General features: G+C 49.6%; 1 protein-coding gene across 1 annotated transcript in view; it reads left to right on the forward strand.

Moving 5' to 3' along the window:
- The first annotated feature begins 2825 nt into the window (after window positions 1-2825).
- Klc1 (kinesin light chain 1) overlaps window positions 2826-16128 on the forward strand; it is a 55086-nt gene continuing 41783 nt past the window's right edge. The window contains exon 1 of the mRNA XM_059279739.1: window positions 2826-2982. The gene's annotated coding sequence lies outside the window, so the exon portion shown is untranslated. The remainder of the gene's footprint in view (window positions 2983-16128) is intronic.

The raw sequence follows: 16128 nt of genomic DNA on the forward strand, positions 1-16128 counted from the left end.
AGGTGGAGGCGAGGGGTTCATAAGCTCAGGATCACCCTCAGTTCATAATGAGTTTGAGGTCTACTTGGGATACAGGAGACCACCCTATCTCAAAACACCAACAAAACAAAACAAACCAAAACAACGTATTCAAGCAAGGATGGGTGAGGCTGACTGTAGAGACAGACTCCTTTGCTTCACCCCAGCCGCCAGGCAGCTGTCCTGCCAAGTATTTGGACAGCAGAGCCTTGGTCAGTCCTTCCCTCGGGGAGCAACCTCAGCCACTAATGGCTCTAAGAACTGGCAGGAATTCTGAGTCAAGACAGAAGTCAAGGACTCAAGGGGCTGAGTCTCTTCCACCAGAGGGTGTGAGGCAAAGGGTCAGCTTGACCTCCTCTCTTCCAGGGGCCCCAGCGGCACCCTGCTGCTCAGTGGCAGGTGCTAGGCAGGGTTGGGAGGCGCTCCTGCTCTAATGATGCCAGGCCAGGGGACAAACAGCTGTGTCAACTGACCATACTGTACAGCAGAGGAAGGGACAGGTGGAAGCCTGGGGGAGGCCTTGGCTAGGCTGGCATGGCCACAGAAGGCTTCTTTGAGGAAAGACGCGATACAGTGCTGGCTAGATTCGTGGAAAGGAACTGTTAACCGCTCCCAGGAGAGGTACCAGGCCCTCACCCAAGAGTCCAGTGACCACTCCTTCCTGCCCCCTAGCTGTCCACGGTCTTGAGAGGTACTGGGTGTATTGAGGTGATAGGTTAACCGAGGATGGGACTCCAGCAATGCAGCTTTTGTGAACTGTCACACATGCTGGGTGACCTTTGGGTAGTATAGCTGCTCGTGGGTCACCCTTGCTTCTGTAAATAACCCCAAGAAGCTCTTTGACTCAGCTGGACTAGGATGGAGTTCTTTCTTTGGTCTGTGGATACCCTAATTGGGGGTGAACAGATATTTATATATTTTTTCAAAGATTCACATTCATTTATGTGTATGTGTGGGTGTGTGCCCATGTGTGCAGGTGTCAGAGACCAGAAGAGGGCCACATGCTCTGGAGCTGGAGTTATAGGCAATTGTGAGCATTTCCCCGATGTGGGTGCTGGAAACAGAACTCCAGTCCTCTGGAAGAACAGCAAACTTTCTTAACTATTTAGCCATTTTTCCAGGCCCTGAACAGATGTCTCTGTCTCCCCAGGGTCACACAACATTCTGGGCACGTGGACACCGAACTTAATGTCTCGGAGCAAACTCGGGCACAGATGAGGGCAGCTAGGGACAGGGTACCAGGAGGTTAGCACGACCAGGTCCTGTGGGCCTTGTCAACCGTAGACCAAGCTAAGGAGTTTTACCTCGGTGCTGAAAGGGATGTGTGGCTGTGGCAGTGTGGATTAACTTCGTCTTTTCTTTCCTTTTAATTTTTTTTTTTTTTAGTTTTGGTTTTTCAAGACAGGAGTTCTCTGTGTAGCATCTCTGGTTGTCCTGAAATCTGCTCTGTAGACCAGGCTGGCCTCAAACTCACAGAGATTTGACTGCCTCTGCCTCCTGAGTGCTGGGATTAAAGGCGCTCGCCACCACCACTTCCCAACTTGCTTGTCTTTTCTTCCCCACAACACAGCAGGATGCTCCTGTCTCAGGACTTTACTGGAGCATTCCAGGCTGGCTTTGTGGGTCCATTCCTTCCTATATTTTCAGTGTCAGCACACCTCTCCGACCTTGGAGTTGGGTTGTGTACCCTTCCCCCATCACCTGCCTGTTGTTCTACTGTGTCAGCAAGTCTTGCTGCATCCTCACTGGAATGGGAGCAGACATCTGCCACTTACGCACCTGGGTCTTCCCATGAGGACCGGGCGAGTTTAGTGGACATCAGTTGAAGGGGCAAGAGAACGAGATGCTAGAGCACGGATAGTGACGGCAAGGGACGGATTTTAGAAAAGGAGGTAGTCTTCGCCCTTCACTGAAAAGTGTGCAGGTGTACAGGCTCTCAGGGGGCAGGGACTGACCCGCGGGATGGGAACGGGCTCCTGCTTAGCCTGCTCTTGTAGATAAGCACCTGGCCAGGAGCAGGCGTATTGACTGAAGAATGGTGACCCAACATCCAAGCAGCAGTTTGTGTGCTGGGGCTTTACTTGACCGTGAACTCACAGCCTCTCTGTAGGCCAATCTGAGCTGCTGTGCTCTCCACAGGAGCTGTCCCCTTATTAGCCAGTCTTTGATTTATTTATTTATTTATTTTAGGAGGTCAAAGTAGCTGGATCTGCCTGTTAAGCCCCAAAGCACCTGCCTCCCTGATGTTGACAGGTGTAACTGCCCGGCGGAAGACGGCAGCAGGTGCTGGGCAATGCCATCAGAAGAGGGCCGCGGTTCCCAAGGTGGGGAGGCTGGCACTCGCAACTCCTACCCCTGAGTAACGCCACCCGCCCGCTCTGGGGACGTCTGCAGGCACCTGGAGAGTTCCCAAGCCGGTGCCCGCCAGCTCGGCCTTGCCACTGACTCAGCGTGCCCTCCAGCCGGCTGCTGAGTCAGGCCTGCAGCTGGGGTGCCAGGCGGCTGTGCGAGGCCCGGGAGCAACCGGAGCCGGCAAGCCTGCCCTTCGGGCCAGGCTGGAGGTCGAGAGCGGTGCCTCGGAGCGAGCCGCGGAGGGGTGGGCCCTGCCGCCTGGCATCCTTCCCCTCCTGAGGCGCGACGGTAAGGCCTCCGAGTCAGAGACGACCGCCCGCGGATCAGAGGTTTCTGGAGAGAGCTGGATCGCCGACCCGGGCCTCAGTTTCCCCGGAGCCCCGCCCGGCGGCGCGAGGGCGGGTGACGTCACGGCGCGCGGCATTGTGGGGCGGGCGCGGCGCCGGCGACGCCATTTTCGGCGGCGGAGCGGTGGCGCGAGGCTGCGGAGCGCGGGTCGGGGTGAGGATGCTGCGGGGCGGCCGCGGAGGCGCTGCTTGCTGCTGAGGCGGCTGGGCTCTGCGCGGCCTAGGCCTGTGACAGCGCGACGAGCGCGGCGCTCCCGATCGGACGGTGAGTGCGCGGCCCGGTCCCCGCCCCGCCCCGGGCTCCGAGCGGCTCGTGCGCAGCGCTCCAGACGCAGCCGCGACCCCTTCCCGCCCGCAGCCTCCAGGCTGCGGCTCCCGGTCCCTTCCCGTCCAGCGCCGCATCTGCACCCGGCCCTTCCAGCCTGCGATCCTGGTCCTCCGCCCGGGCCCAGACCCCGCCCCGGCCCTCTCACCCGGGTCTGCACGCTTGGTCCCCTCCCCGCTCTGCCTGCGCCTCTCAGCGCTCCGGTCTCTGTCACCTCTGCCTGTGCGCCTGCACTCTGCGGTCCTTGTCCTGTCTCAGCCTGTGCCCATCCAGGCTGGATTTCTGTCCCCTCTCCGCTTGCTCTCTTCCAGGCTCGGGTCTCTTGTCACCTCTCTGAGCTCCTCTAGGATGCGGTCCTTGTCCCTGTCTACTTGCGCCCCTGGTTTGAGTTCTTGCCCTGTCTCTGTCTGTGCCCCTCCTGTCTGGGGCCTTTGTCATTTCTCTGCTTGCACATCTCCAGGCTGAAGCTCCTGTCCTCTCCCCGCCAGCCCTGGTTCGGGACCTGTCCCTTCTCTGCCTGTGCCTCTCTGGGTTGAAGTCCTCATCCCTTCCCCTCCCCGGACCCTCCAGGTTCGGGGCTCAGTCCTCTCTGCCTGCACTTTAGGCTCGGGTTCCTGCCCCTTCCGCTCTCCTCCGTTCCTCTCATGTGTCCCTGAGGCTTCTGTCCCATCTGTGTTCAGAGCCCCGCCCTGACTCAGGCCCAGGGGTGGGGGCGGCCTTTCAATGGCAGCTGTGGGCTTAGGGTCCCAAAGCCTTGCTGCTGAGGTCCCGGGGAGGCGGCGGCGGCCGTGTGTGTATTAGGGGTCAGCCGGCTGGCTTTGTCTTAGGCCTCCCCGCCCTTCCAGCCCCCACCTCTCCTCGGCACCGCCCTGGGCGGCGTGCTGTCATACTGTGGTCCGTGGCCCGGGGCCAGCCAGTCTCTTTCTTTCAGTGGCCTCTCCCTGGCGACCTGAATGTGCCCAGCCTGGAGTGCTTTTCCTTGTTACATGTGGAGCCCCTTTCCCATAAAAAAAAATTAAAGCGTTAAAAAAGTATGATGTGTGATGGAGTGAATGGCAATTATAACGAAGTTTGCAGGTCATTTCCAGGTGTATTGTGTTGGAATCGTTACTGCCTACTAGTGTTTTATTATTTAAACAGGTTGGGAATTTACATATTAAGTAGTAATCTGGTGTACTTGTAAAAATGATGTCTTTAGAGAAGGCAGGAGGTGGTGGTGAGAACCTTTGATCCCAGCGGGGGATCTCCAGAGCGAGTCCCAGGGCAGTCAGGGCTACACAGAAAAAGAGGTATTTGGGGGAAGATTGAGAACAAAAAATTTTATATACTATTTAAACTGCTATGTAGAGGAGTAGTTGCATTTTCGATTCTTTGCGTTACTTAAATTCCAAGGCTTTTTATACAGCATGACTAAGCCTTAGATCAGAATTAGCCTGGAATTCGTTGTAATAGGACTGTGAAAACACCATTAGGAAATTGGACCAACCCTTGAGTCTCCTAAACCTGCTACAGTTAGTGATCTTCTTTCATGGACTGCCCACTAGCCCCAGTTGTAGGAAATTTGACTTCCTGTTCTGTGTCCTGAGTATTTGTAAGAATGCAATGATTCTATTTAAAAATTCAGAGAGTGTAGCTGTGTGGGAGGGTGGGCCCTCTCCCGATCATCAGAGGATGTATCCTGTTGCAGGCCAGCCTTGGCCCTGTGGTTGAACCCGGAGGGGTGGGACCTGGTGGTGACCTTCCAACACGTTCACCTGGCAGGGGGTGACAGCAGGAGGGTGTAGACATCAGTGGAAGGTGGACAGGGGATTTTCCAGTGCAAAGCTGGAAGGGATGATGTACACATACCTTAAACAATCCAAAGTAAAGTCTTTGAGGCTGGAGATGTTGCTCAGTGATGAGGTACACATACCTTAAATAATCCAAAGTAAAGTCTTTGAGGCTGGAGATGTTGCTCAGTGGTAGGGTACTAGCCTAGCATTCAGAAGGTCCTGTTTTCCTCAGTGCAAAAACAAACAAATGAAGTACTACCCACAATTTACATGTTTATATTTTTAAAAATTAATACATTCTTGGGACTAGAAAGATGGCTCCATTGTTAAGAGCAATCACTGTTCTCTCAGAGGGACCCGGGTTTGGTTCCCAACACCCAGATCAGGCAGGTCATAACTGTTTAACTCCAGTTCCAGGCAACCCAAGACTCTTCTTACATCTGGTGCACAACAAAAAAAATAAACATTTTAAAGCATGTATTTTTAGATTGGGAAAAAAATGAAAGTCTCTAAAGGGCCATAAACTGTCTTTAGACATGATTGACATAAAACAATTAGCAAGCAAAGTCAGAAGTGATAGAAATGACTACCAACCTGAGCAAGATGGTGCCAAGTTTCAGAGTGTAGAGTGGAAGTGTTAGGCATGCGGACACAGACTTTGGAGGGTGAGACAGGGTTTTCGAGGCCACCTTGGGCTGTATAGCAAGATCCTGCCTCAAACAAAGTAAAAAAAAAGAATAAAGCTATCCGATGGAGATTGTGGACGGACACATGGGCTTGGGGGACTTGACCGATGAAAATCCACTGCACAGTATTAGCGATCCTGGCAAGGACAGTTCCCAAAGGAGCTTAGACCCAGCACCGGTGGTGAGGAGGCTCTTCTGGACACTCAAAGGCAGGTGCAGATTGGCCATGTGTGGGCCTGATGGGAGGAAATAAGGCCTGAGAGTGGGTTGTGGTTGAGGCTTGTCGCAGTGGGGTGGGGTGAGGGGAAGGTGAGGCCAGGAAATGCGCATGCAGCGGTAGGAGGTGCCAGGGAAGGCTGCTCCTGCTCAGAGGTTGGAGGAGGGTAAGATGAGCCAGGTGGCAGGTAGAGGAGGTGAGGGCCGTGGTGTGGGTGCTGCAGACGGGTGAGCTGCTTAGGAGGATCCACCCGGGTCTTGGGCGTGATTCCGGACAGTGGCTGGAGCTGCAGAAGAGCAGCTGTCAGTGGGACCAAGAATGCAGTCGTCGGCCTTGGGTAGGGGAGGGGCCGGAGGGGTAGGGTTGGCAAGACTCCAGCACTGTGTTAGAGTGAGCCTGTGTAGACCATGGCCAGTGTGGCCAGTGGACCATGTCAGTCAGCTACTAAAGTTCCAGCGTGTCCCTGTCCTGCTCTGGCTGCTCTGGCTGCTTTGAATCCACTAAAGCACAGCCAGGTGCCTGCTGGGCTCTGAGTTACAAGCCGTGGTTCTGCCCCATCCTGCCTGACTTCTCTTGGGAGTACTTCCCTACTGAAATCGATGTTTTGTCTTATCGTTCTTTTTTTGGTTTTTTGAGATAGGGTTTCTCTGTGTAGCTTTGGTGCCTTCCCAGGCTGGCCTCGAACTTACAGAGATCCGCCTGCCTCTGCCTCCCGAGTGCTGGGATTAAAGGCGTGTGCCACCACCGCCAGCTTGTTTTATCATTCTTAAAAATAGTTTATTCTTATTTGCATTGGTGTTTTGCCTGCATGTATGTGTGTATGAGGGGGTCAGATCTTGGAGTTACAGACAGTTGTGAGGGCTGGGAATTGAACCCAGGTCCTCTAGAAGAGCAGTTTGCTTTTAACTGCTGAGCCATCTCACCAGCCCTGTGTTATCATTTTTTAACAAAAGACTAATTTGTTTTTATGTGTTTGAGTGTTTGCTGTGTGTCTCTATGTGCCCTGCATGCATGCCTGGGGCCTGGGGCAACCAGGAAAGGACACCGGAGCCCCTGAACTGGAGTTACAAATGACTGTGAGCAGCAGATGCTTGTAACTGCTGAGTTGTCTCTCCACTCCCTGATTATCATTTTCTTGTTTATGTCTGTCTGCTCATGCATTGCTCATCTCCACGAGGGTGGGATTTCATCCTTGTCCTCTGTCCTGCCAGTGCTGGTGCATGATCAGCATTTACTGGCTTGTTGAAAGAATGCATTAGAATAGCTCCTTTGCATTTTGGTGACTCACTGGATGGTGACAACCAGTTAGGGAGAACGGGGAGAGGACAAGATGATGTTTACTTTTGGATATGGTAAGTTCCAGGTGCTTGTGGGAGGCCCCGTGGACTAGCTCAGGATACAGGTCTGAAGTGAAGACCGAGATAAGCCTGGGGATGGAGATCTGAGAGTGAATCAGCATTGCAGTGAGGGCCAGAGGTGCATGCATACTGACTGCCTGCTGGAGACAGCAGAATGCCCCTCAAGGTGAGCACCCCTAAGGGGGAGCACCCAAGAGCAGTTGGCCTGAACAACCCTCTGGATTTGACCTCTAGGAAGTTACTACTGATTATTCAGGTCTTTGCTGGAGCTCTCCACTCCTCCCTTTACTTCTGCCTTCTTGCTATCAGGGCATCTTTATCCCTGTAGCTTCCTAATGAGGGCTGTGCATGATGGCACAGGCCTTTAGTCCCAGCCCTAGGGAGGCAGAGGCAGGTGGATCTCTGTGAGTTCCAGGCCAACCTGGTCTACAGAGTGAGTTCCAGGACAGCTGGAGGACTATATGTAGAGAGATTTTATTTAAAAGCAAGCAAGCAAACAAACAAACAAGAAAACAAACTCGTTAGTATTCATGGATCAGAATGCACTGTAGTCCAGTGTATGGTGTTATACCCTACAGTTCCCACCCTTAGGAATCGGAAGGAAGAGGACTAGCCTAGGTTACATGGCAAGGCTCTGTCTCAAAGACTAAGGATGCCTGGGTGTGTAGCTCAGTAGTAGAATGCTGGCCTGGTATGTACCAAGCCTAGGTTCAGTCTCTAGCATGCCACTCTGAAAACATCAAAAAAAAAAAAAAGTCTAAAAATTGAATTGTGGTTTTGTTTTTACTAATATTTGGAGGTAGATAAAAGTGATTTATGTTTTTTGAATTTATAAAATGAATAACAATGGAATAAACCTTTTAAGGGAATTGTATATGTATGTAAATTAAATGATTTATTTGGTTCTAGAATATTCCCATTACCTCAGGGTTCTTTTGTTTGTTTGTTTGTTTTAAGGCAGGGTATCAGTATATGGCCCTGGGTGGCCTACAACTCAGTTATGGAGCCGAGGCTGCCCTAGAACTCATAGATCTTCCTGCCTCTGCCTCTTGAATGCTGGAATTGAAGGTGTGTGCCACCAGGCTGGCCTCCCATTACCTCAGTTTAAGCCATGGGTTGTCCGCTGCCTTCCACTGCCTGGTGTGGACCCTCCTCCATCTACAAGGTCCTGCAATGTACTGTCACTGTGCCTGGTCAGGTGCTGGTGTGGACCCTCCATCCTGCTGGCACAGGAGTGCAGGATTATTAGAGAGCAGAGTATGGGCAGTTCTGTCACTGCTTCCGAGTCAGGCTTTGAACCACATTGTGCTCGAAGTCACAGCCTCACGTGACTTGTGTCACCGTTAGCCTACAGTGGTTTTTTCCTGCTTTACTGTCATTCTTTTTTCAAGACAGGGTTTCATCATGTAGCCCTGGCTGTCCTGGAACTCGCTCTGGAGACCATGTTGGCTGAACTCAGAGATCCGCCTGCCTCTGCCTCCCAAGTGCTGGGATCAAAGGTTCTCCTAACATTCTTAAAAGAGTTGCCATTCAGCTGTCTGCAGTTGTAAGGATGTTCCTGTCATGTATCTCTGGAACTTTTCCTTTTGCTTTCTGTGGCTCTGACTTCCTTAGCTGGTAGGAGTGGTTCATTTCTCAGTATTATGTTCCCAAGGTTCATTCAGAGGATTTTTTTTCTTTCTTTTTCTTTTTTCTTTTCTTTCTTTCTTTTTTTTTCTGAGACAGGCTTTCTGTTTAGTCCTGGCTGTCCTGGAACTTACTCTGTAGACCAGGCTGGCCTCAAACTCACAGAGCTCTTCCTGCCTCTGCCGCCTGAGTGCTAGGATTAAAGTCATGTACCACCATGCCTGGTAAAGCCTTTTTTTAAATTAAAATATAATTGCATCATTTTCTTCCTTCCCTTTCCTCTCTTGAGCCTTTCCTGAGTGCGCCCCTTCCCATGTCTGTCAAATTCATAGCTTCTATTTCTTTAATTTGTGTGTGTGTGTGTGTGTATTCCTAAATATATAAATAAAACCTGATTAGTCCATATACTACTACTTGTATGTATATGATTTCGTTGCTGACCACTTGTTATTGGATAATCAATAGGTTTTTTTTTTTTTTCTGTTTTTTTTTTTTCTTTTTTTTGAGACAAGGTCTCACTGTGTAGCTCTGGCTGTCCTGGGATTCATTATGTAGATCTGGCTGGCCTTGAACACACAGAGAGTCACCCACCTCTGCCTCCCAGTGCTGGGATTAAAGGCTTGAGCCACCATACCTGGCTTTTTTCTTTCTTTTTTTTCCCCCTTTTGCTTTTTTTACACAGAGTCTCTCTTAACTTTTTTTAATTTTTTGTGTCTTTCACATCATGCATCCCAATCCCACTCATCTGTCCCCGCGCATCCACCCTCTGTTTCTGCAGCCTCTCTCCCCAAGTAAAACAAAATAAAATTTAAGATAAAAAAGAAAAAAAGGGGAAGTAAGGGAAAATCTCGTCATGAAAGTTGCAGTGTGACACCACCCCACCCCAACATCCACCCAATCTGTGATCTGCTGGAGCTCTCTGGGGTGGGATGGGGGACACACTATGGTCCTTCGGACCCAGGGCTACAAGATCTCTGTGACTGTGACAGGGCAACAAGAGAATGTCCAGGAAGAGTCCCAGTGAGGACCCAGTGTTGGTAGTGTAGCAGAGACCGGGGGCCTGGAACCAAACCAGTGATTCCTTTGAATGATCACCTACACAGGGTCTCTTTATGTAGTTCTAGCTGTCAGAGACAGGGTGGCCTTGAACTCATAGATCCACCTGCCTCTGCCTCCCAGGTGCTGGGTCTAAAGGTGTGCACCACTGTGTCTATACAAAAACCCCAGAAGGCAAACAAATGATCCTTTTGTACCAGTCTGTGCTGTTAGCATGTAAACACAATCATAATGGCTTCTGTTTATACACACTTTAGTTTATAGGTTTTTGTGTATTTTTGGTCAGCATGGGTTCCTGGAGAGAGAGAGAGAGAGAGAGAGAGAGAGAGAGAGAGAGAGAGAGAGAGAGAGAAAATGAATGTGTGTTGTTTGTGGCAATTCTCATGCAACCCAGGCTGGCTTTTAATTGCTGCATAGGCAAGAATGATCTTGAACTTCTGGTCTTCCTTCCTTTACCTCCCAAGTACTGGGGCTACAGGCCTGTCACCTTGCCCGTTTTATACAGTGGTATGAACCCAGGCACCCAGGCAAGCAACTCTATCTACTGAGCCCTTCAGTTCACTGTTATGATTGAAGTTTAGGAGAGGAGATTAAAGGATTAGGTTAGATTAGATTAGAGAAAGAGGTTAGATAGAGGAACTGCTTGTCTGTGAGGGCTAGGAAGGGACCTACAGGGTTCTTCTGGTGGTGCTCTGGGATGAAGGTGGAGCATTCTTGCCTCTGGTAGTACTCAGGGATTGGTTTATTTATTTATTTATTTATTTATTTATTTATTTATTTATTTATTTATTTATTTATTTATTTGGTTTTTTCAAGACAGGGTTTCTCTGTGTAGCTTTGCGCCTTTCCTGGAACTCACTTTGGAGACCAGGCTGGCCTTGAACTCACAGAGATCCGCCTGCCTCTGCCTCCCGACTGCTGGGATTAAAGGCGTGCGCCACCACCGCCCGGCGGTTGATTTATTTTTAACAGTGCTGAGGGTCAGGTGTGCTTTACCACTGAGCTACATTCCTAGCGCTGTGATGAGTCCTTTTTTTTTTTTTTTTGGTTTTTCGAGACAGAGTTTCTCTGTAACTTTGCACCTTTCCTGGAACTCGCTTTGGAGACCAGGCTGGTCTCGAACTCACAGAGATCCGCCTGGCTCTGCCTCCCGAGTGCTGGGATTAAAGGCGTGTGCCACCACTGCCCTGCTGCGCTGTGGTGAGTCTTAAGGAAGAATAGGGAACTGGTCATGGTGGTGCACGTGAGGAGGGGATGCTGAAGGGGCATTCAGGAGGATCGTGCAGTTGAGGCCAGCCTAGGCTGGCTACCCCTTAAAAAAAGAAAAGCTGGGCAGTGGTTGCACATGTCTTTGATCCTGGTGCTGGAGGATACTGTACATGTGTGTTGCTTAGACACACACAGATACATACACAGGCAAAATGCTATTACACATAAAATAAAAATAAGTAGATTTCTAAAAACTATAAGCCAGGCAGTAGGGAGACGTGGAGGGGTATGTGGCAGATCTCTGAGTTCGAGGCCAGCCTGGTCTACAGAGCAAGTTCCAGGACAGCCAGGGCTACACAGAGAAACACAGTCTTGAAAAACAAAGCCTTGTGTGTTCCTTACTTCCCCCCGTCCTCTTGCCTCACCAAACTCCTCACACTACATTTCCTTACAACGTCTTGCCCATTTTCAAGTTGTATTTTCAGTTTCCCCTTTGACATTTCTTGACATTGTTTTGAGATAGTCTTGCTCTGTAGCCATAGTTGGCCTTGAACTCAGTGTATCACCTAATTGTCTTGTTGCTTTTTTGTAGACAATTCTGTAATTTCTCTGTAGGGATGGATCGCATTTTGTTTGTCTGTTTATTGATGAGCCGTTGAGCTGTTTCCCACATCTACTGTTATGAGTTGTGCATTTATTTTTAATCTGCCCAGCGTTTTATGTTTGGGAGCATTGGTGTGCAGCTTTTTGTGTGAACATGTCTTCAGCTGTGTCAGGTACATCAGATGGGCTTGCCAGGTCTTTGTTTAATTTTGTGATTTTGACACTTACCTCATTCACAGCACACTGTAATCTAGTTCTAACTGGGTGTTTGTTTCTTTGAACACACAGCATGGGCTGCTCCCTGCAGACTGTCCTTCAACTTGTGTCTGATGCTGTGTGTGGGGTGACTGTCTGTGTGTACTGTGTGTAGAACAATGGGCTGTTTCATCTCTTGGGGTAGGTACTCCTAATGTCTGGTGGGTCCACCAGACACGTACAGAGCTTTTGGGAACATCTCCCTCTCCCGTGAAGTGTGCTCCTACCGACTTGTGCAAGAGTCTCCGTGCTCTGCCATCGCCCTTTCCGGAGCATGCACCTTCACTGTTTGCTGGGCCTTACCCAGTCTCCAGGAACTGCAGGCCGCTTGGGGTCATCTCCTAGCTGCCCTTGGCTGTGTGCTCACTCAGACCTGGTCACTTTTCTACCACATTCTCTCTCTTTTTAGTTGAGATGCCAATCACATTACCTAAAATTCTCCACTTTTAAAGACAAGTCCAGGCCGGGCGGTGGTGGCGCACACCTTTAATCCCAGCAGAGGCAGGTGGATCTTTGTGAGTTTGAGGCCAGCCTGGTCTACAGAGCGAGATCCAGGAAAAGGCGCAAAGCTACACAGAGAAACCCTGTCTCAAAAAACCAAAAAAAAAAAAAAAAAAGACAAGTCCAATATCTGAATTAAGCTCCTAAAACACAAAGGTATGATCCCAATGCTTAGGAAGCTGAGGCAGAGGGACTGCCATGACTGCATAGTGAATTTCAGTCAGCTCGGCTACAGAAAGAGATGCTCTCTCAAAAGGAGTGGGTGGGCTCAAAGTGCAGCTCTGTTGGTGGAATGCGCCTAGCCTGCATGAAGCCCTGGGGTCAATCCTAGCCCCCCATAAACTGGGTGTGGGGATACACACCTGTAACCCTAGCACTCCAGAGGTAGGAAGATCAGCAATCTAAGACCAGGGCTAGGCAAGATGACTCACCTAATAAAAGTGCTTGCCTGACAACCCAAGTTTGAGTCCCACAACCCGTGGTAGAAGGAAGGAGAGAACCAACTCTGGCAGTTGTCCTCTGGCGTGTGTGTGTGTGTGTGTGTGTGTGTGTGTGTGTGTGTGTGTGTGTGTAGATAAAGACTTTCAAAAGAAGTTCGCAGTCATCCTTAACTGGGTAAACTTGGAGTCCAGCATGGGCTATATAGTTTTTGGAGCATTTTCATACTTACATTTTATGAAAATATGAACTCTGCAGGTTATTTCACGTGGTCCCCCCTTACAGTGAAGAGCTGAGACAAGCTGACATGACCTCAGGTCACAATAGAAAAGACAAGAGTCTGAGCTCCCTCCACTCTGACTAAGGCTTCTCAGCATGCTTCCCTGAGCACACACCCAGTACGCTAACACACACTTCATGCTGCTTACTGTTTTCCAACAGGTGGGGACCAACATCTAACCGGCTAGTCTAGACCTACAGGCTTCTTTTAAACCCTCAGATACAGAAAGGACCCATCTGCCACAATAAAAATAGACTACTGTGACATTGGACCAAGAATAGAACTTCTGAACATACTGAATTCTTTTATCAGACAAAAATGATGTGTGGACCTGGGGAGGCGGCTCAGCAGACATCGTAGTTGTTTGGAGTCTACTTCCCAGTGTTTCAGGCTGGGAAGAGGATGATGCCATGAGGCCCCAGCAGCACTCAGCAGTGGCTAGAAAATGCACGGTCTTGCATTAGTTTCCCTGTGTGTGGAGCACACTTCATGATCTGTTCTGGCTGGTTCCTTGTGCAGACCTACCTGCAAGAGCTTGCAGGGTGTGAGTTGGAAGATGTGGGTACCATGGTTTCTAGTCTCACAAGTGGGGTGTTGGAGTGCCTTAGCCTTCTAGAGAGTTTGTCTTGCATAAACCAGCTGGTTCCACCTTTAAGTGGGAGCCTGCTGCTCCGGAGCCCTTCAGTGTGATGTGGTATAAATCATGTTTCCTGAGCTGGTTGTGGTGGCGCACACCTTTAATCCCAGCACTTGAGAGTTAGAGGCAGGCAGATCTCTGTGTGAGTTCAAGGCCAGCCTGGTCTACATAGAGAGTTCTGGGGTAGCCAGGGCTACATGGTGAGATCCAGTCTCAAAACAAGGGCAGTAAGATGGCCCAGTGGGTAAAGGTGTCTGCTGCTGACCCTGACGGCCAGAGTTTGAATCCTGGATCCACATGGTAGCAGATGAGAACTGACTCCTGTAGGTGGTCCTCTGTGTGTCCACACACATGCACACATATAAAACAAATACAGTGTGATAAAACAAAAATCATGTGTCCTCAGAAGTATGTGCAATTTCTCTATTTTAGGCTTTTTTTCAAGAAAAAAAAATTTTTTTTTCGAGACAGGGTTTCTCTGTGTAGCTTTGCGCCTTTCCTAGAACTCACTTTGCAGACCAGGCTGGCCTCGAACTCACAGAGATCCGCCTGGCTCTGCCTCCCGAGTGCTGGGATTAAAGGCATGCGCCACCACCGCCCGGCAATTTTTTTTTTTTTAAGAACCAAAGTTCAAAGAAAAAAGCTTTTCTGTAGGTTTAGGGATTGAGAGAGACACGCTTGGAAGAGTAGTGAGGGCTGGAGAGGTGGTTCAGTGGTTAGAGCACTGCAGCTTTTCCAGAGGACCCTGGTTTGATTCCGAGTGCCCCACTGTGGCTAACAACCATCTTAACTCCAGTTCTAGGGGATTAGCTACCCTTTTCTGGCCTCCAAGGGTGTGGCATGTATGTGGTACACAGATATAATAGAGACAAAATACCCATATACATAAAATAAATACAATAAAAACAAGAAAAGGGCAGTAAAACATACTCAAGGGTAGCTGTGGGCTTCTTCAGAGAGGATTACATCATTGGGATCTTGAGTTAAAGGATATGCAAGCAGGGATCCCAGGATGGGTTGGGATCACCCCAGAAAAAGGCAGGCCTGTAATGGCCTCACTTAGGCGATGGTAGAAGACAGTCTGCCCGTGTGGCTGATGATGTGGAGATGTCCCAGTGCAGCAGAGTAGAGTTGATGAAGCTCTCTGCCATGTTGGCTTTAGCGTGTTCTGGGCGACTCCCCTCCCCTCAAAAAAAAAATTTCTCTCTGTAGCACTGGCTGTCCTAGAACTCCCTTTGAAGACCAGGCTAGCCTCAAACTCAGCTATCCTCCTGCCTCTACGTCCCAACTGCTGGGGTTAAAGGCGTGTGCTACCATGCCCAGCTGGGTGATCTGTTTTAAAAAATGTTTTATTTAAATTTTTTATAACCTTTATTTTTATGTGTATGAATTTTCCGTTGTGTATGTCTGTATACCACATGTATGCAGTGCTTGCAGAGGCCAGAAGAGGGTGTATGTATGTGCATCACACATGTATGGTGCTTGCAGAGGCCAGAAGAGGTGTATGTATGTGCATCACACATGTATGGTGCTTGCAGAGGCCAGAAGAGGGTGTATGTATGTGCATCATACATGTATGGTGCTTGCAGAGGCCAGAAGAGGTGTATGTATGTGCATCACACATGTATGGTGCTTGCAGAGGCCAGAAGAGGGTGTGTATATGTGCATCACACATGTATGGTGCTTGCAGAGGCCAGAAGAGGGTGTCAGATTGGAGTTAAAGACAGTTGTGAATTGCCGTGTTAGTGCTTGGAATCGAACTCAGGTCCTCTGGGAGAATAACCAGTGCTTTTTACTGCTGAGCCATCCCTCCATATCTCTCCACATCTCCACCCCACCCGTGCCATTCCGGATGATTTTGATTTTATCGTTTGAGTGGCTGCTGCTGTCCTGCTGTGGTGTAGTTCTGTGGTTATGCCAGCCTTTGTCACTGTTTATTTGCCCTCCCCCTCTGCCTGTCTAGCCTACCTTGTTTCCCCTGTTGGATTTCCATCTTTTTATTTGTGTGTGTGTGTTTATGTGGAACAAGTGTATGCACGCCATGTTGTGAATAGTGAATGTGCAGATAAGAGGGCAGATTCTGGGAGTTGGTTCTTTTCACCCTGTGCTCCAGCGATCAAACTTCAGGTCATCAGACTTGCATGGCATTAGCCTCCATCCCTTAATCTTAAGGGACTGAACTGAGGTAGAGGTCTATTTTTCAACTGCTCATGGCTGCTGGCCTTGACTGTTGAGGACAGGAACTCTCTGGCTGGCTGAGCTAGGGCTAAAAGGCACTGGGACTACAGAAGGCTTTGTAGTTGGGTTCTACTGGAAACCTTGTAGGTCTGTATTTTAACTTTGAAAGATTCATTTTGTTTTATGTGTATGAATATTTGCCTGTGTATATGTATACACATGCATGCAACGCCAGCAGAGGGTGTTGGATTCCATGGAACTGGACTTAGA

The sequence above is a fragment of the Peromyscus eremicus genome, chromosome 14 (genome assembly GCF_949786415.1).
Source record: "Peromyscus eremicus chromosome 14, PerEre_H2_v1, whole genome shotgun sequence".
NCBI classification, from domain to species: domain Eukaryota; kingdom Metazoa; phylum Chordata; class Mammalia; order Rodentia; family Cricetidae; genus Peromyscus; species Peromyscus eremicus.